Source organism: Anastrepha obliqua, chromosome 5 (assembly GCF_027943255.1).
Source record: "Anastrepha obliqua isolate idAnaObli1 chromosome 5, idAnaObli1_1.0, whole genome shotgun sequence".
Classification (NCBI taxonomy): Eukaryota; Metazoa; Arthropoda; class Insecta; order Diptera; family Tephritidae; genus Anastrepha; species Anastrepha obliqua.
The window spans coordinates 110,271,895-110,293,734 of record NC_072896.1 but is presented as its reverse complement, the minus strand read 5'-3'; positions in this window follow the sequence as shown (position 1 = coordinate 110,293,734).

The following is a 21,840-nucleotide window of genomic DNA, read 5'->3' as shown; positions in this document are numbered from 1 at the left end:
AGCAGCAAAAGTAGAAACAGGAATGTTTGTGACATTCTTGCTTGACGAAGCTGATTAAGATCGATATATGCTGAAGCTTTTCGGGTGTATTACTACTGATTTGTGGTTGCAAAAAGTTCTCCAGCCATCGTGTGGCATGCATCCTCATCATCAGCGTGGTTTCAGTTGTTACGTAGATAATTTTCCGTTTCGATTTTGCACAAAATTTCTCATAAAAAGTATTAGAAACTGAATATGCCATACATATGTGTGTATGTATGTTTGTGTTGAAACGATATTTGATGTTGCCACATCAAAAGCGGCTTTTATGCTACTCAGCGCACTTACAGTCGAAAACTTTCGTTTCGAGTGAATTTCGTAGAGTGTCGAAAGTGCGAATGTCAACAACAGTATTTACACAAATTCCAGCAATTCCAGTGCATGTACGGCTATTATATACATACATACACACAAACAGGCATAGATGGCTTCAAGGATGTGATGTGATGTGATGTGAGGTACTTGTTTTCAAACTCATAAACACGCTTGAACGCCTGCGGTTTATCTACTGTCAAGCAGTCCTTCGATGACAGACCCATACACGCATATACATGCACACATATACATATTTGCCAAATCCAACACTCTTCGTAACCATGCAACATCACATCAACTGGAAATACCGCAAATGCCTTCGTCTATTCGAGCGCGCGTAATCATTCAGTTAATCCTATTTCGATTTTTGCCTTGCCATATACGAAACTGCCATCAAACTCATTAGACATCCCGAGCGCTGCCTTTGCAATTCCTTCACGTACCCACACGTATATATGTGTGTGTGTGCGGTGTCCACATAAACGTCAAGAAAGCAGGGATTGTAAGAAAAATAATTTTTGCCAATACAGCAAATCTTAAGCAGAATTATTTGGCATTCGGACGGCTGTTAGACGTTCATAACACCGAAATAGTCATTTGGGATGAGCTTCTAGCCGACACGCATACAACTTCAACGCTTTGCAACGCACGCAGCCGATGACAGCACATTGGCAGAGGGATGAAACAACTCGCACTACATAAAGTGAAAACTTCTCTAGGCCCCCACATTTGGCCATTCAAGCGCGCGGGTCACGTTGAGAAACAAAATAATTTCACATCACAAATTGCCATTGAGAGTGACAATGCAATCGCGGCTGCGACTGCCAAGCTAGACAAGTACACACAACGATCCCTAATCCCGCTTGGTCACAGTGGAGCCATTCACAAAGGTATTATAGCGAAATGTACGCATCTTGAAGGAATGAATAGCCAACCAACAAACCAAGCAAGCAGCAACCAACCAACCAGTGGTGATTGCTGATTTCATCGGTTGCCAGTTGATGAAAATCCGTTGAATGGCTCCCAAAAGGGGAGGTGGTGGCGTGGAGCTAACGCTAAACTTTCGCTAGCTTATTTAATACCTACGCCCTTGCCAAAGTAGCAAATGAAAATGGCGCGCTTTAGTTGGGGCACGCGGTGGCGCATCTGTAGCAACATTCGTGGTCGTTAAGGCACCCCACGGGCATCTTAAATTAGTTGATGACAGTATTTGGGTAAGAAGTTTACATTCTCTATCTCATTTATTTTTATTTGGTTGGCGTGACAAATGGGAAATAAACTGTTGCAGTTGTTTGCAGGCAGCAATTGATTGTGAAGTGTGACTTTCGCAAGAAGTAAGGCAATGTTGCATGGCTTTAATTTGGTTTGATATAGGAAAAGGCTACGAAGGAAAAACATTAGCTTAGCGAAGGACATGACGTGCTGTGCGCGAAAATATTTCAAAGTCAACTTTATATACAGTCAGTCAAAAAAGTTTTCGCAACTCGATTTTTTCGTCGATATTCACAAAATTTTTTATAAAATTTTTTTTTCGTTATATGTTATACTCAAAAAAATTATAAAAAATTAAACTGAAATAAAATAGACTTAAAAACATTATAAAAAATATTTAAGTAAAATATACTTAAAAACTTATACTTAAAAACCTTATAAAACAAAATATACCTAAAAAAATATTTAAGTCCTCTATATTTCAAATAAACTATTTACCAAAATTTAGTAAAATATGCCTAAAAAAATTAAAAAAAATTAAAGTAAAATATGCTTAAAAAAATTATAAAAAATAATATTCAAGTAAAATTATAGAGAAATAATTGAGCAAAATATACTTACAAAAAAAAAACTATAAAAAAAATTTTAAAATGTTCTTAAAAAAATTATACAAAAATATTTAAATAAAATATATTTAAAAAAATTATACTTAAAAACCTTCTTAAACAAAATATACTTAAAAAAGTATATAAAACAATATTAAAGCCATATAAATAAATTTATAATGCTTAAAAAAATTAAAAAAAAAAATTTAAATAAAATTAAAAAATAAAATAAAATTAAATAAAATTATAAGAAAATATTTTAATAAAATTAATTATAAAAAAACATTAAAACAAAAATACAAAAAAAAAATAATTATTTATTTAAAAATATTTAAGTAAAATATATTTTAAAAACATATTACAAAAAAAAAATTATAAAAAAATTTTGTAAAAGACGCTTGAATATATTTAATTAAAAAAAAATATTACAAAAATATTTGTCTATACTAATATTATAAAGAGGAAAACTTTGTTTGTTTGTTTGTTACGAATAGGCTCAAAAACTACTGGACCGATTTTAAAAATTCTTTCACCATTCGAAAGCTACATTATCCACGAGTAACATGGATTATATTTTATTTTGGAAATAGGGCTCGAGATATAGGTCAAAACGTGGACCCGGGTAACCTTCGGACGTGTATGTACAATATGGGTATCAAATGAAAGCTGTTGGTGAATGCTTTAGTACAGAGTATTTTTCATGCCGCTCCGTGACTGGGGTCTCGAGATATAGGTCAAAACGTGGACCCGGGTAACCTTCGGATGTGTATGTACAACATGGGTATCAAATTGAAGCTGTTGGTGAATGCTTTAGTGCAGAGTATTTTTCATGCCGCTCCGTGACTGGGGTCTCGAGATATAGGTCAAAACGTGGACCCGGGTAACCTTTGGTTGTGTATGTACAATATGGGTATCAAATGAAAGCTGTTGATAAGTGCTTTAATATGGGGTAATTTTCATACCTATTGATGACTAGGGTCTGGAAATATATGCCAAACGTGGACCCGCCGTGTCTTTGCACCGAATTAAACCAAACTTACACACATTGTTAAGGAGGCATTGAAGATGGTTTCCGTATAGTTTGGATACCTATTGGTAGATAGGGTCTCGAGATATAGGTCCAAACGTGGACCCGGGTAACCTTCGGATGTGTATGTACAATATGGGTATCAAATGAAAGCTGTTGATAAGTGCTTTAATATGGGGTAATTTTCATACCTATTGATGACTAGGGTCTGGAAATATATGCCAAACGTGGACCCGCCGTGTCTTTGCACCGAATTAAACCAAACTTACACACATTGTTAAGGAGGTATTGAAGATGGTTTCCGTATAGTTTGGATACCTATTGGTAGATAGGGTCTCGAGATATAGGTCAAAACGTGGACCCGGGTAACCTTCGGATGTGTATGTACAATATGGGTATCAAATGAAAGCTGTTGATAAGTGCTTTAATACGGGGTAATTTGATGACTAAGGTCTGGAAATATATGCCAAAACGTGGACCCGCCGTGTCTTTGCACCGAATTAAACCAAACTTACACACATTGTTAAGGAGGTATTGAAGATGGTTTCCGTATAGTTTGGATTCCTATTGGTAGATAGGGTCTCGAGATATAGGTCAAAACGTGGACCCGGGTAACCTTCGGATGTGTATGTACAATATGGGTATCAAATGGAAGCTGTTGGTGAATGCTTTAGTTCAGAGTATTTCCATCCGCTCCGTGACTAGGGTCTCGAGATAGAGACCAAAACGTGGACCCTAGAATGTGTTTGTACAATATGGGTATCAAATGAAAGCTGTTGATAAGTGCTTTAATACGGGGTAATTTTCATACCTATTGATGACTAGGGTCTCGAAATATATGCCAAAACGTGGACCCGCCGTGTCTTTGCACCGAATTAAACCAAACTTACGCACATTGTTAAGTAAGTATTGAAAATGGGTTTCGTAAAGTTTGGTTGTAATTCGGAGCACTGGCAACGGGTACAGCGTTCTTTTGAACCATCCATAATGTCGCTTACTTTTTTAACGCTTGGGGCGGAACTGAACTGTCAAATTGACAGTGTGAGTTACAATGGGTCTATATTTCTTTCTGATTTGGATGCCATAAGGAAAAAACGTAAGTGCAACATGTAAAAATTGTTTGTGAATTTTTTTGGAGTGGATTTTGGAACAGTGAATAATTTCTTACGAAATTTGAGAATTTAATGTGAAATCCGAATGAAATTATGTGTTGTGAAAAAAAAATTTTTTTCGTTTTTTTTTTTGAAAAATATAAATGGATAATGGTTAAAAAAGCTCCAATGGATCAGGAAAAAAGACGATTGTTTATTCATATGCGTTGATTGGACATTTAAAAACAATCTTCTTTTTTCCTGATTTTCAATTTATATTTTATATTTACTCAAAAACAAATAGAAAAACAAAAAATATTGTTTATGCCAAAGCGCTTGAATAAAGAATAAAGAAATAAATAATATGAAAATCATATATTTTCTGTTCTAAACCATATCTATTCTATTTTAGTGTGCCCAGCGAAGGGGGCCGGGTTTGCTAGTATAAAATATATTTAAAAAACTTCAAAAAAAATATTTTTGTAAAATATATTGTACTTTAAAAAAGTAAACAAAATTTTTTTTAATTATTTAGATTTTTAAATTATAAAAAAATGTTTTTTTTGTGGTAAAAACAAGAATGTGTATGAGGTTTATCGCTCCAATCAAGAGAGAAACATTTGGGGGAAATTTTTATTGTTGTAATTTTTGAAAAACACCCCCATCAGTTTTGTTTTTCTTATTTTCCCATTAACAGCCTAGGCTCAGTAAAGTTAAGAAAGGATTCACAAACTTTTCAAGTCATGTTCAATTGCGTACAGAGAATTCGCAAAGTAGAGTTTTTTTGTGTAATAAAAGGCGTGAAAATCGAACTATCAAACTTTGCCCAAATTAAAAAAAAAAACAAAAAACAAATAAAAATAATTAGTTTTTCATCAGAATTTCGAATTCTTCAGTGCAAATTTTGAAATTTTTTTATTAAGTATTGTTTTTAGTGTAATAAAGGCCGTGAAAATCGAATTTTCAAGCTTTGCCCAAAATTAAAAAAAAAAAACAAAAAAAAGGATAATTAGTTTTCCATCAGAATTTCCAAGTTTTCAGTGAAAGTTTTGAAATTTTTTTATTAATTATTGTTTTCAGTGTAATAAAGGCCGTGAAAATCGAATTTTCAAACTTTGCCCAAAATTTAAAAAAGATTAATTAATAATTTTTCATCAGAATTTCGAATTTTTTACTCAGAATTTTTAAGTTTTTTCTCTTATGCAGATAGGCTTAAATTCTAATAGCAATGTGCAAAGTTGCAGTTTGCTCAAAATTTCCGTTGATTTTTAATAATTTTTCTACGAGCTGCCTCTTCAAACAAAAAAAAACATGTTGCGTAAAACTTGCACTAAGTCCCACTAGAATTAAATGAACAAACGAAAACGAAAACAAATAATAATAAAAATTCTGATATCACACAAAGTAGGAAGGTTTGGACGACTAAGGGGACGAGAGCTTGGTAAGGCAAAACTCCCGAGAAATATGAACCGCCGTAAAAGATCAATGCTTTCGTTACTTGTGTGGCTCGTAGCGCCGTCTCGTTCAAAATATATTTTGTTCAGATCCAGATATCATCCAATTCCGGCCATAAAAGATCGTTAATCATCTCTCGATAGCGATAGGTAACACTTGTTATTGGAAAACCCTTTATTACAACAAGCGGAGGTGTACACCATCTCTCTATGCTTGGATTGAGGAAAGTTTCTCGGGGTTCAGATTTCATTTATTTCACAACAACTCCCAATGTATCGAGAACACCTTTCGCATTATTTTCTTTAACCTTGCGTCTTCAAAGATTTCTGTGATGCATCTACTGGTATTTCCAATGCTTCGAGGCTAATATGCATATCCCTATCATAAGCTTCTGTGGATTCAGATCTAAAGGGTAGTTAAATTTCAAGAGCCAATGGGCTTCAGGCTCGTCGTTGATGAACATTATGCATAAAGACTTGCATTTACACGCTTATAAGGTGCAATTGACTCAAGGACTCTTGACCATTTCAAGCGTCGTCAATGGTCAGAATGGTGGCATGAAATGGCAACAGTGAATGACCAATTTTCGGAGAAAATCATCTTCAGTGATGAGGCACATTTTCACCTCAGTGGATTCGTCAATAAGCAGAATTGCTGCATTTGGGCGAATGATAATCCAAGAGTGATTGCCGAAAAACGAATGCACCCACAAAGAGTGACTGTTTGGTGCGGTTTATGAGCCGGCGGCATCATTGGGCCGTATTTTTTCCAAAATGAGGCCGGTCAGGCCTGAATAGTGTGAATAGTGTTCCTATCGTGAGGTGATAACGAAATTTTTATAGCGCGAATTAGAAGATATGGATGTGGACGATATATGGTTTCAACAGGACGGTGCCATTTGTCACACAGCTAACGAAACAATGGCTCTTTTGCGCGAAAAATTTGATGGCCGAATAATCTCACGTCGCGGCGGTGTCAATTGGCCGCCAAGATCATGTGATTTGACACCGTTGGACTTCTTTCTTTGGGGTTATTTGAAAGAAAAGGTGTACGTCGATAAGCCAGCAACAGTTCAAGAGCCATCGGATGGAGGTGTGCCGCCGAGGTCGCGGCGGCCAATTGGCCGATATTTTGTTCTATACGTTATTGAGCCATACCAATATTATTATAATAAAGAGAAATGACAATAATTTCCTAAAAAAATTCTATTCTATTCAAAATCAACACCGGCCTTTGAAACTTAACCACCCTCTATTATCTATAATGCAACACACTGGAAAGTGTACTTCCATTTGGATTGTCATCTTAAAGCTTTCTAACGTTTTCAAAAAAAAAAATGGTTCCTAGAGAGGCATATTCACAATTATGGAACTGAATTTCCGAGAACTTACATTTTTACCCAAACACATTTCAACTCATTTGCAAAGCGGAAGACGATATTTTTGATTGAAGAGTAATTCGCCCCCGTAGCCGAACGGGTTGGAATTCACAGAGCAAACGTCGGTTCGAATCTCGGTGAAAACACCAAAATTAAAAAAAAAAATTTCTAATAGCGGTCTTCCCTCGGCAAGCAATGGCAAACCTCCGAGTGTACCATTCGGAATTCACAGAGCAAACGTCGGTTCGAATCTCGGTGAAAACACCAAAATTAAAAAAAAAAAAATTTTCTAATAGCGGTCTTCCCTCGGCAAGCAATGGCAAACCTCCGAGATTTCTGCCATGAAAAAGCTCTTCATTTAACCACATGTCGCTGCTTTCACAAACAGTTGCATAATTCCATTGCTTTCAAAATTGCCTAGTCTGTTGAAAGATTTGTAAGGAACGTTTCCAAAGTCAAACTTTGCCGATTCACAAATCCAATTATTTCGGTCTGCTAAAATTAACTAACTAACTGAATAAACAGAAGCAAAAATTCGTAATTGAATAGACAGAAGCTCAATAAAAGCACTTGTGTGCACACAAATCGAAATCAAACATTCTCGCCACCTCAATTTAAATTAATAATCCACCAGCCAATTTGTAGTTACTGTATATTTACGAACGGCTGCACTCTCAATCGACGCCCTGTTCTGACGAGTTTGAACTCTGTGTGCAATGCACAAAAAATTACTTTTATTTATTTATTTTTCGATTGCAATTGATAAAAATTTTGCATTCACAATACACACATTCAACACTACAATAACAACAAAACTACAAAAATCAATAAAAAATAAAATCAAGAATGAACTCAACAAACGATTGCAATGCAACGCTTGTCAAAAAAACTGACAGTTGCATAAACAAATCACGGCCTAAAACTAACAAACTGTGGCAAATGTAAATGCAAATGAAGTAAAGAGAAAAATGGACGAAAAAAAGTGGATAAATAAAAAATTCACCTTTTGGTAGCAACATCAATATTTGCAACACTCGATCGAATTTTGATGGGTTCACAGAATCAACGATTACAATGAAAATAACAAATAATGACAGGAGATTTTTTAAAGCAAATGTAACGAACTGCCGGAAATGTGGTATGTAGGTATGCAAAATGGCGAAATGGTAGCTCGAGGTACCTGGTAAGAACTTCAAAGAAAGCGTAAAGAGGAAAATTCGTTTCTTTATAGAAATTGCAGCTCATCTATTACGGATGCTAAGGCGGGAGTAGTACGAAAATCTTATGAAAATTTATAGATTCGCTTTTCCAAAAAAAAGAACAAAAAAATTTTTATCAATGAAATCAACTTATATTTTCCTTTTGTGTATACAAGGATGATAAATTACCAGGTTTGGCCTTCAGCTATGGTAAGAAACGAAAATGAGCGAGTAACTTCGGCTCCTACGTCATAGGGGACTCGGCAGCTGAATTCTGCACGATCATTTCAGATGTATTCTTAACATGAGCGGGGACTGCGTTGATTTTTTCTTCGTATTTCACTAACACAATCTTGGTTTTTTCGTAAGCAAACCGCTTCATGACCCTCGTTACGTCAGCCCATCAGCTGATTCTGTCAAATTCACTGTCACATCTTCTCAAATCTTTTCACCATGCCTCGTCACCGAGTACGCGGCGGCAGAATTCTGTCTGTTCTGAATTTTTTTTCACCAGAAATCTCAAGCGCCTAGCCGCCAGAGCCGGGCATTTGCAGAGAAAGTGCTCAACAGTATCTTTCTTTGCAGGATCCCCACAGCTTCTGCAATAGGGGTTGTACGGAATTCCAAGCTTCTCCGCATGAGTACCGATCACCCAGTGACCAGTGAACACCGCAATGAGTTTGGAAATTGACTGACGGGGAATTCCCATCATCTTAAGCGTTCTGTTTCTATCGTATTGAGGCCATAATGTTTTCGAAATAGTGCACGATGAGACAGACCTCAATCTGTCTTGCGCTTTTTTAGAAAGAATATGTGTAGTTTCCCTTTAACAACGGTCAAGGGGACACCAATGTCTGAGAAGGGGAAAACTGAAACCGGTTCTGTCGACCCTTTCCTGACAAGCTCATCGGCAATTTTATTTCCCTCTATATTCCTGTGCCCAGGAACCCTGATAAGAAGAAGCATTTTGCACGCCTGCAGGATCGCGAAGACCTCTGCCTGAAAAACACTACTAGTTTCCGCCAGTTTAAAGAAGACTGAAACATTGGTTGATTTAGGGAAAACCCTCGCTTCAACTCCAGGGTGCATCTTGGATGCGTCGGTGAAAACAGAGGTACCTATATCCGTGGCGGCTCTCCTCTCTTTCCAATCTTGCCTGCTCGGAAAGATAGCCCTAGCACAACCCTCAAAACCCAGTTTGCGGATGGAGTGAATGGTGCGAAGTACAGAGAAGGAAGGGGAGATCTGCTTCAAGATGCTAATATGTCCTACAGGAAGTTGCCTCCAGAGGCCAATCTCCTTCAACCTAATAGCGCTCTGAGCAGCAATGGATTTAACTTGCAGATCCAGGAGAAGTAAGTGCAGAATGACGTTGAGGGCAGCAGTGAGACAAGTTCTACAAGCAGCAGTGATGCCCACACATACAGTTCTCTGCACTCTCCCCAGTTTAGTACTATTATAGCCCTTACAAAGAGCTTCTCACCAAACCAGTCATCCATACGTCAAAATTGACAGAACTACTAAGTTGTAAATAAAAAATACGACACGTGGCTTGAGACTCCATTTTTTGTCAAACATAGATTTACAGGCGTAGAAGGCTATACTGGTCTTCTTAACTCAATTTTCTATGGGTAGCTTCCAGTGGAGCTTGGGGTCAAGAATTACACCAAGATACTTGACTACCGATGAGAGTGTAAGACCCTGGTTGTTTAGTCTTTGAAGCTTAAATGGTGGAGGCTTGTATTTCCTGGTGAATCGCATCAACTGCGTTTTGCCAGAGTTGACTCTGAGACCGCAACTGGCAGCCCAACTATTGAGTGTAGTCAGCGCCTACATGGCAGTAGTGACTATTTCCTAGGCGGTACCGGAACAGGCAGCTAAAATGGGTATATCTCACAACACACACTGCCACAGTTGGAAATAAGCAGAGAAAAAGGAAACGATTTTCCATTTCTTCTGTGAGTGCGCTGCCTTATGGAAAGAGATAATGTCCACCCTGGGCCAATCGCTATTCGAGAGTTTCGAACAACTGTCTGTCTTAGACGTCAACAAACTAATAAGGTTCTTAAACCGCACAGACTGGATATAGTCTTGCTGTAATTAACCGTTAAACAAGTTGGTAGCGAGGATGTGGCAACAAAATGGTGCGGAAGCGTTAGTTGGATTCTGGATAAACCACCACTTTGTCAAGTAGACAGATACACAATTTTACACCATAGAACAAAGCGTTAAAATTTGTGAAACTTATTATCAAAATAGTCGACCTTTAAGAACAACATAACGCAAAATTTGTGATTTTTTTTGGTGGAAATAATCATTAGAATGAGTCGACAATTCAAAGCAATGTTGCTAAACAACCTTCAACATCGACTTTTCGACATTCTCAAGATTTCGCCATCCATGAATTGGCCGATTGGCGGAATTTACCTGCAGATGTGCTCAGATGGACTTTTGAATAATACCTTTTTCAGATATAATTGTTAAGCGTAGTATTTTGAATTAAAATAGTGAAAAATGAAAGCATCTACCATAAATTTTAATTGTTATTATAATTTTTTTCATAATATTTCGGCGCGTCTTTTGAAATACCCTTTATGTGTTTGCACTGCCGACAGCAAAATGCACTAAATCGTTTCAAGTGTCTATCAAATATGCGGCCGCTGCATAAATTCAAAATTTTTCATGGTGTGATCAATATAAAAAAAAAATGATAAAAAAACATATTTTTCAGGCAAATTTTTCAATGCATTCACTATCCACACTTTATGATGCAACGGAGGTCGCATACACAAAAATCGAACTTAAAAAAAATAGTGTACACACACACACACATAAACGCATACATAAATAATAAATAACGCAGCCCGTTAGTGGCAGTGCACAAACCAGGCAATTAAAAGCAACTGTTGTCTAACAAAGCGCACTTTTGCCCACGTATTTTGGTTTTTGTTTTCCTCCAACTATTCTGCAGTTAGTTTGCTGCATTTGTTTATGATAGATAAGCGCTGGTGCGCAGAAAAGGTGAAAAAATTGCTGCAAAGAGCAACAATCACAAAATAAGAAATAGGAAAAAATTATATTTTATTATACGAAAACACTTGATTGGCCAGCCACCAGTTAGTTTGCCATGAAATATTACGCTCGCCTAGATTGCATAGAAAAAAAGATTCAAAAATTATTGGAAAAATATTTGAATGCATGGGAAAGAGTTTTGAAATTTTAAAGCTTTAGCGCTTCAGCAGGATTAAGTGGATATTTTTCATAGTCAAATAGGTAGGAGCTGACCAGCTTAAATTCGTGCCAGTGTTTTTGACAAACCGCAATTGTTGCATCTGAATGCGCAAATATTTGATAATTTCGCTAAATCGTTTTTTTTTCTATTCTTATAAAACAGCTGGCGCTTTGTGTGAAATTATTTTCAATAAAGCGCGTTTTTTCTATATTCTATTATCCGTTTGACGCCATGTTGCCGCATCACTAACACCAAATTAATGATCAGCCACAAATTGCCATCACCGGTCGACCACATAGAGACAGACACTTTGCGGCCGCTCGCTTGGTAATAATGGCGCTTTTGATAGCCCTTTTCTGTAGTTTATGATATGCAACGCTTTGTCACTACGAGCGCTTTTTTATTACTATTAGATGTTTTTTGTTTGTTTTTTTTTCTCATTGGGTTTATGGTCAATGCAATTTTTCCGCAGTTAGTATTTACCACAAATGGCCAACTGTCGCAGGAATTTCATGAAATATTGCGATATATTAAATGCTTGCGGGTAAAAGTGTGTGTGTTTGTGTGTGAAAGACACTCAAACTATTTAAAGTGAACTTTAAAACTTAGGCACATAAATGAAACTCAATTTGAGCGAAACTATTTTAGAATGCGAGTAGAGAGGAGAGCGCCAAGGCGGTACATAGCCATAAGTGCAGTACAAAAAGGCGAGAGTTCAATATTTTGAAGAGGTTTTTAGTCAGAAAAGCTAAACGTACAAGGCTACTCGCAGTTTCGTTTGCATGTGAATATTAAAAATCGTAATGAACTAAATTTTTTTAGACTTATTGCCAAGTAACGAAATTACACAGGTAACCTTCTAAATGAGATTCTAATGATGTTATTTTAACAAACTTAATTTTCAGATTTACTGTCTAATACCCGGCTTGCCTGGCTACGCCTCAATACAGAAGATGCAAGTAAAACTTATTTTCAATCCATGTTTACGCCCGCTATAAATCGAGCCGCTGCTTCAGCCCTCATCAGACTTAATAGTATGGCGCTACGGAAGACTCGGCGGTTCGGCCACGCTTCTATACTATGTGTTATGAATAGTTATAACCACGATCTCGACTACTCTTTCCCTAAACCCACCTTGAACAGGTTCTTCAAGACTAGCATCCCGTCAAGATGAGAGTGACAAACTCAAAGACCGTGGAGAAGAGGAGTATTACTATAAATTTATACTTGGATAGACCCAAGCTAGAAAATGAAGATTTTTCAAAAAACTTAGACCCTTACCAGACAGTAGTCCTAGCCATAAAAGAGGTAACTGTGCACCTTAACACGCACGCCGTAACAAAAACTACGATAAATATCTTCTCGGACAGCCAAGCGGCCATCAAATCAATGGTGGCAGTTGTACTAAGATCAAAGGTTGTTCAGGAATGCCTGGCCGCACTAAATGATATTGGCACTATCTTCAAGGTCAGCCATACATGGGCTACGGGACATACGAGATATTGAAGAACATTGCAAGGCGGATGAGCCGTCCAGAAAGGCTGCTAATCTTCCACTGCTTCAAAACAGATGCAATATAGCAAATCCTATGGCAGCTTGCAAATTAAAGAAAAAAATACAATAGTATCCTCCAGGTCAATGGGGAAAAGAAAATATTTAAATTCCTATGACGACTTGCAAATTAAGGATAACAAATAATATTCTCCAGCAGGCCAATAGGTTATGGAGAGAAGAATATACTTCTGCTACAATAAGGCTAATTTAGATAAGAAAAGATCAGTGGAATTGCTCATCCTCTCAAGAGAGAACATCTGGAAGGTTGTGGCGTACGCAGCCGGTTATTAGCTGTTAGGCACTATTCTAGGCTAGAAGTATTTTCGCATGAAAACTGCAAAAGTTGTAGAGACGAGGAAGAGGAAGAAACAGCAGAACACTTCCTCTATAATGGTCCAGCCTTAGCTAGGAGTAGAGCAAGATTGATAGGAAAACACCCTTTGTACTCTCTTACGGAAACATCCGGTCTTGGGTAAAACCTACCCTATACTTCATAAAACGTCTAAATGGTTCCAATGATGAATGAGCACTGAGGTTCCCGTGTTACACGGTGGTACCACAACGGACTTACATGGTCTAAGTAAATTGGCTATTCTAAACTGACTAGCAGAAAACCCCACCTATACTTATGCTGTGAAGTAAACATCGAGCGTGCAGTCCAGTCTTGCACGAATAATGCCGCACAACGAAAGCCCTAGCCATAGCAAAAGAATACTAACATAGAAGTGTTGTCAGCTCAATCCTGAGCTACCCAAGAAAACTTATAGGCGCCTATCGGCTAAGAGCTTTGCGGACTATCTTCGGCTTTCTGTCTTAAGCGCCTATCGACTCCAGACCTATAAGCCTGATATCGTTTATGTTTAAAAGTCTGGATTATGTGGTCGAGAAGCACATTAGGACAAGGGTTCTAAGTCGCAACCCTCTCGCTGGCAGACAACACGCTTATCAAAGTGGAGAATCTTATGAATCGGCTCTGCACGAGTGCGTTAGCATAATCGAAAAGAGCTGGAAACAGGAGAGTACTCTCTTCTTGTGCTTGTGGACATTGAAGGAGCTTTTGACAGTTCTACCTTTGACTCTATGTGCTCTTCTATCAGTCGGCGTAGAGTAACAGAAATCATTGTCAGATGGATTCACTCTATGGTATCCAAGATATTGCTTATCATAGATGGAGGAAACAATGAAGGAGTCAAGGTTGAAATTAAGAAGGGCTATCCACAAAGCGGTGTACTCTCACCCCTACTTTGGTGCTTTGTTGCGTACTCTCTTCTTAATGATCTGCAGGAAATTGGACACATCCAAGCTTAGGCGGATGATGTGTGCGTACTAATCTCAGGATGCTTACTAGAAGCTATATGCAATAAAAAGCAGGTACATAGCTCTAAGGGGGTAGTATGGTTAATTCGGTGTAAAACAAGCATATTTTTCGAAATTTTTTTTGTCGACACAGTTGATTTATTCAAAATTTTAAAATTACTTCATTATAAAGTCATATTTAAAGAATATTGTGTGAAATTTTCATTGATTTTTATGAAGAAATGAGTTGGTGGCAGCGAATCTTCGCGGACGTCTCATAAAAAAGTTTTATTGCGGTGTCCCTCAGAACTCATTACTGGATCAACTAAAATCAAAAAACCAAATTGATTTCATCAGCTAATAAAGTTTCGCAGGTAACAACGTCGAATTTTTTTTTTTTTTTTTTTTTTTTTTTTTAATTTTTTAAAGCGCTTTGAAGTCAAAACACCGATTTTTCATAAAAAAAACTTGAAATCTTTGTTGTTTTAAAATATGACAAAATTAAAAAAAAAAAAAACTCGACGTCATTACCTCGTGAATAAAGTAAAGAAACAAAAAAACCAAATTTGAAAAGAATCGGTGCAGTAGATATGAATCTACAGTGGACACCGACCGTAAAAAAGGCAAGTGTGAGAAAAACGCGTTTAAAGATTTCGGCAGCGTGAAATCCGGTTGGAGAGGTAGATACTTAATCCTTTGTGTCTTTGTCAATTTTACTCCAATGCACTTCAAACTTTCACACAATAATCTTAAGATGTTATAGAATAATTAAAAAAAAAAAAACAAAAAATGAAAAAAAAAAAAAATACCATACTACCCCCGTAAGTCAAACTGCACTAAGAGCCCTTGCTAATCCACACTGCTCTTTGAAATTAGTCAGTGAATGTAAGACCAAACTAAACAGTGTTGCAAAACACAACAACGCTTGTCTTATTTGACATGACATGAACTTTTTCAATTCTACATCGATTCAACTATGGATTGCCGACTTCATGAGGTCCACCCATATGAGACGTTGGTCCTGCAGAGTAGCCAAGTATTTTGTAAAAGAACTATACTTAAAATTAGGATATTTTTTTAAAACTCAGTAGGAAGGATCTGTGCCTGTGGTCAGCATATGGCTACCATGGGAATCACTGACAACCTGATATGCCTATCCTGTTGGGAAAACGAGGGCACACAGCTTCTCTGTAGCTGTCTGGCGTTTTCTAGAATCAAGCTTAAGCTGTTGGGGTGCGATGAAGAGTGACCTCAAACCAACTTTTTCAGTCTTACCATCCATATAGTATCTATTGTGCCTCTCTATTCCTTCCACGGTAATCTTTTGGAGTGTAGTGCAATATTCTCCCTAACTGAGTGCTTGGACTTGTCCAACCCACCACAAATCTAGAATCTGCAGTCTTCGGCTTCTGTACAATTTTTGATGATGATTCCTTCGTCATTGCAGGACTAGTTTTGGTAGACATTTTGGCAAAAGTAATGAAGAGAGTATATATACCATAAGACCATCTGAATACGGCTCTAGAGCAAGGCGAAAATAAAGACATTCCAGCAGAAGAAAGTCGTCGTTCGATCGCCCACTGGCAAGACTGGTGTCCCCATTCTTGCGACGCGGTTAGAAAGAAACCATAGTGGGACAAACTACAACTGAACTCAATCCCTTTCAGGGCCATAGATTTGGCCAAGACAGTTCAACAAACTGCCCAATTTGCACTGAGAAACAAGGAGATTTTGATCTTATCCCGATGGCCACGCTACCCCTAAAATCTTAGACGAACAAAATATTGTCGATTTTATGTTAATGGTAAAGCGCTTCAACATATGGTCAAGTGATATTGTGATTATCTTGCGAGCCCATAAGCGAGCCGTTTTTACTACGTATCGCCAGGTATAACGTTATTACAAGATGCCACAAAATTAATCACCCTATCGGAATAACTTCTTTAAAACTCCATGCACACATTGTTTTTTTTTGTAATTCTGAAAAAAAGTTTGGGATGTTGATGAAAAACTTGTTTTTGTAATATTTTTAAGTTTTGCAAAAAGTAGAGGCTTTCATTTGTATGGTTTTGCTTGCAGAATGAACATTATTTTTACAAAAAATATTTTCATCTTCATCGTTTGGCGGTACAGCTCTGTGCGAGCTCTGACCTGCTGCACAAAATCTCTCCATTTGACCCGATGTTTGAGATTCCTCATGTCATCTTCTTGTTCGACAAATTATCTCGATCTTGATCTACGTTCTGCTTTCGTCGTTAATGTTTTAACGTCAATTATTTTTCGTAGAGCTTTCGTTTGGTTCGTTCTCATGACATTCCCTTATTATTAGGGTTTTGATGAAGCGCACAACAATATCTCTTTTTATTAGTTGGCCCAGTTCATGATTCCATCTTAAGCGACGTGCACCGGTGTTGTCTTTGAAAGCTCCGAAGATTTTTCTCAAATATTTAGAGTTAAGTTTTGTCCTGTTCACTTTACTTATATGTTCACGATATGTTGTCTTTGACTGCTCCGAAGAGTCTTCTACATTTTTGTTTTCAAATAATTGGAGTTCGGCTTTGTCCTCTTTACTTAATGTCCACGTCTCCGATCTGTAGCACAAGCCTGGGGGGACTTCTGAGTTATACAACGAAATTTTGTATAGTTGATTAAGCAGCTTCGATTTGAAGAGTTTTGATTGGGAGAAGTCTGCTCTATTGGCTGCCATATCTTATCAGGACAGTCCATAAGTTCGTGCGTATTTTATACATAATTTCACTTTTGTACGATTTTTGCATACAAAAAATTATTCGCGGAATATAACGGAACTATTTATATTTTCTTTGATATATTGTGCATTCAACAAGTGATTTTAATCGCGGATAGAAGCACGTGTTCTTAAAAAATAAAATGGAATCTTCGAACGCGTATAAGAGGCTTATTTTGTATTTTTTTTATAAAAGTGGAAAAAATGCAACAACTGCTGCTGCAGAAATAAACACTGTTCACGGAGAGGATACCGTGAGTGTAAAGACTGCGCAAAAGTGGTTTTCAAATTTCCGAAGTGGTAACTGCGACGTGGACGATGCCCCCCGCGCTGGTCGTCCTGAAGTCTTTAACTACGACGCCTTGCTCGAACTCGTGGAAGCTGAGCCAAATTTGACAGTCGATATGATAGCTCAGAGATTAAATTCATCGCATGGAACAGTTCACAGGCACCTGGTTCCGTTGGGAAAGGTTTCAAAGCTGGGAAAATGGATTCCGAATAGACTTTCCGTCGCCAACCTTCAGTAGAGAGTGAATGTGTGTTCTCAGCTGCTGCAACGGCTTGAAAATGAAAGTTTTTTGAACCGTATCGTTATTGGTGATGAAAAAATGGGTCCTTTACAATAATCCTGTTCGCAAACGCCAATGGTTAGATAAAGATGAAACACCAGGACCGACTCCTAGAGATGGCCTTCACCCCAAGAAGATTATCCTGTCTATTTGGTGGGATATGGCCGGTATTGTTTATTATGAACTTCTGGAACCAAACTAGACGATAACTGCTGATTATTATTCCCTTCAGCTATCAAACCTGAATGAGGCACTTAACAAAAATCGACCGTCTTTAGTGAATAGACGCAAAGTTTTGTTTCACCACGACAACGCAAGCTGAACGAGCTCGGATGGGAGCTAATGCCGCATCCATCATACTCTCCGGATATTGTATCTTGTGATTATCACCTTTTTCGTGGACTTCAATCCCACATGAGTAAGAAGAACTACTCGAAAAAAGCTATAAAAAGGGATATCGAAGCGTATTTTGGCTCAAAGGACAAACAATTTTTTGAGCAGGGAATTGTAAATAATGAATGGAAATATATTATTGATTAATAAATACTTTAAACATCTTTTTTATTAATTTTAAAACCACCTTTAAAAAACGCACGATCTTATGGACTGTCCTATGTTCCTATCTTGTTTGTGCCGAGTACTAGCTGATCTTTCAAAGAATTTTAAAAAATTAAAACAAAAAATTTTGATTTTATAAAATTTAAAAAATTGTTCAACTTTTCAATTTATAACACTTCGAATATTTTGAACACGGTTGCACAAAATTACCTCAATACAAGCATCGCTTTACACATTTTTACATAGTACAAAATTCCAAAAAACAAAAAACCAAAGAACGCACAAGTTAATGGTCAGCCAGATAACTTACCAATACCACATTCTCGTATGTGTGCATGTATGCATGTAAATGAAAGATGCAACATCGTAGTGGCGTGAAGAATTACTCTCCTGTTCGTGTCTCTGCGCTATTTTAAATGGCTTCATAACTTATTTTCCGCTTGACCGAAACTTTAACAAATGATTTTTTGCCATTTCCTTGCCTTAATTTTCCGGTTCAAAACACATATACACTTGCATGTGGACACACATTCTTGTACATACACAACAGGGGGTGTAAGCTGCCCAACGCTTTTCAATATGTTCGATGTTCAATGACTTTTTAGCTGATGCGCATTGCTTTCATTGGCTTTACGTCCTTTTGTAAGAGATTATTTATTTATAGATTTCTTTTTTTTTTTTTTTAATTTTAAAAGCAAATGCACAGAAGTAGAAGTAAGCATGTATGCGTGTGTGCTTGTGCATTTGTAAATGTCAGTATGCTCGGATTTTTAAAATCTGCACTTTGTGCACAGAATTTAGGGCAGCCCTTTTAAGCACAACACATATCTACGTACGTGAATACGAGTAGTTAAATACATATGTATGTGTGTGCATTTATGATTCTATAAAGTTCACTGAAGGGGTCTGTAATGAAATTAAAGCACAAATTTGTGTAGTCGCGTGTTTGCGTGTGTGAGTGTGTAGACTTTTAGTGAATTCTGTGCATACAAATTGCTTTGAAGAGTAGACAAAGTGAGTGAGTGAGTGTGAGTGCACACTTTGTATATGTTAACTGTAAATACTGTTGACTTATTCCGTAATTTGTTCCTTTCTGTTCCAACTTCAATTTTGATATCCAACTTTTCCACAATTCAAGTCGACTGTCTTTAGCAGCAGAGCAGCCTTTCGACGAGTTTCCGTTTCCTTTGGAGAATGCAATTTGCAAGTTTGACATTCACACATTTGCTCGCTACAAATTAAATTTTCGCAATTTCCATACGAGTAATGGAGTACTGAGATATTAACTTAGTCATGTGGGAGTAGGAAGGGGCAGTAGGAAATTTTATTTCTGTTGCAGAGAGAAATATTTATTTTGTAATATTTGGAATTTGTTAATTTTTAAATTTGTTTAATTATTGAATTTGTTTTATTTTTGAATATTTTTAAATTCTTTTTTGCTCTAAATTCTCTGCTTCACTATTCCAATCTTTATATCACAATCCCAGCGACTAAATTTTTCGGCGGCTGCTTTCCGGAAAAAGAAATTGCCTTTTCCTGTAGTTTAAAATATCTACACAAGCATAATTTTTGGCGCGCTCACAGAAGCGACTTTTTCTAGCGTAGTTCAGCTCCTCCTTTAGAGCGCCGGTGCTAATGAGCGATATGCTGAAGAAGCAAAACTTTCCTCACACCACACTTACAGCCTTTGCTCAAACATCGGCTTCAACCAGTCAAACAGCAGCATCTTTCCCTTTAAGGAAGCAAATACGTCATATGCTTGTCTTCGATCCCTATCACCTATAACTTCCATCAACAAAAAACAAAAAAAAAACAAAAAAAAAACATACAAAAATAAAATACAAGGAACTCATCGGAAGCTTTGTTGCCCTCTGCATTGAAAGTGGTAGTTTTGCTTTTTGGAGGTGTGTTTTGATTTGAAGAAATTTGTCTCGGCAAGCGGTTTGCTTCAAGGCGGGCGGTCTTAAACAAATGCTGCAGACCCATAATAAATTCACGATCAGCTTTGACTACCTTTGACTTTTGACTACTTTTGTTTAGTTTTTACTTTTTTTTAATTTCATTAATTTTTTATAAAAACAAAGTTCCTTCTAACACAAATAACATACAAATCAGAGTTTAAAACTTTGTGTAAAATTAATGAAAATTCGACAAAATTTCGTCTAAAAATAAATTTTTTTAATCAGAATTAAACAAAAAAAAAATTGAGTACGCAGTCCTATAGCCCATTAAATTTTAGTATAACAAAGTGCAAGTTTCAAGTATCTCAAAATTCTCGTTGATTTTTAATAATTTTTTCCCCTAACCGTGTTGCACATTTTCTACATATAAAAAATATGTAGTACATTCGTTATATGCATTCGCGTATACGATATATCGCCGAGCTTTTACCCGACTTCACGTTTTCATACTACCTTGCGTGGAGTATTTATCTATTACGTAAATAATACTTTAGCGAAGTCGAAAGTTTGCATCTACTTGAAGTATCTGCAGACAAATGGTAGGAACAAAGTACCCAAAATCTCTTAAGTTTGTGCAGAGCCTCTATAACTCAACTGCAATTTAATCACATTTTCATTTCTTCTCTCTTCCAATTCCAGCCTAATTTCATCCAATCGAATATAGCTGAACCCAGTCCGATCTTTAATTTTAATAAATTCTATTCTCAAAGCGCCTTTTATCAGTTTTTCAAGCACAGGTCTAAGCAAGTAGTCGATATGCAAAGGTTAGCGAACAATGGATCTACCTGAAAAAGCACAAATTGTCATCAAGAACCTATTATTAATAGAGAAACTCTGTAGAGTAATCCTCGTAACAGCAAAAACTATACCCTTCGGATCCCAAGTAATCCCATAGATGCATAAAAAGAAATGCGGAAGTAAAGAAATTTTCCAGGGCGAGCGGCAATAATACCAATAGATCCCGAACTCTTCTTTCCAATGGACCAACACACAATCAAAGAAGAGATGAGGAACGAAGAAGAACTAATAGAAGGAAATGCATAGGCACTAGAGATAATTTTGCGCCATTTTGTATTTGTACAGTTTTTACTGTAAACTTGAAATGTAAATTAACAGAAAAGTAAATTAAAATCAAAAATATTTACACATTTAATTAAACTTTTAAATAAAACATTTCACTTTCATATGCAAATGTATAAAACATTTCACCTGAGTTTGCTTCGAAATGCGTAGCTACTCGATACTGATTCCGACTGGCTACTCCATATTTTTTTCAGAGTACAGTACAGAGTTAAAGTATCGATGGTACAACGCAATTACTAGTAGAATGTAAATTTTTTTGATTTTTACGATCCCGATATTTTCCGGATCACATCATTACTATCCCGGGATATTTTTGGGATACGGAGATTTATATATTCATTATTTTGCAAAAACTTAATTCGATAAATATTGCATCAATTTTAATGTCAATAATAAATAAATTCATTTAATTTTCATGGATTTTTCAAATAAAGAGCTTCCGTTTTGTTGAGTTCAAAGCCTGAAATTTAAATGATGAAGTTGGAATTTCATTTTGTTATCTACGAGTATATCGAGTTTA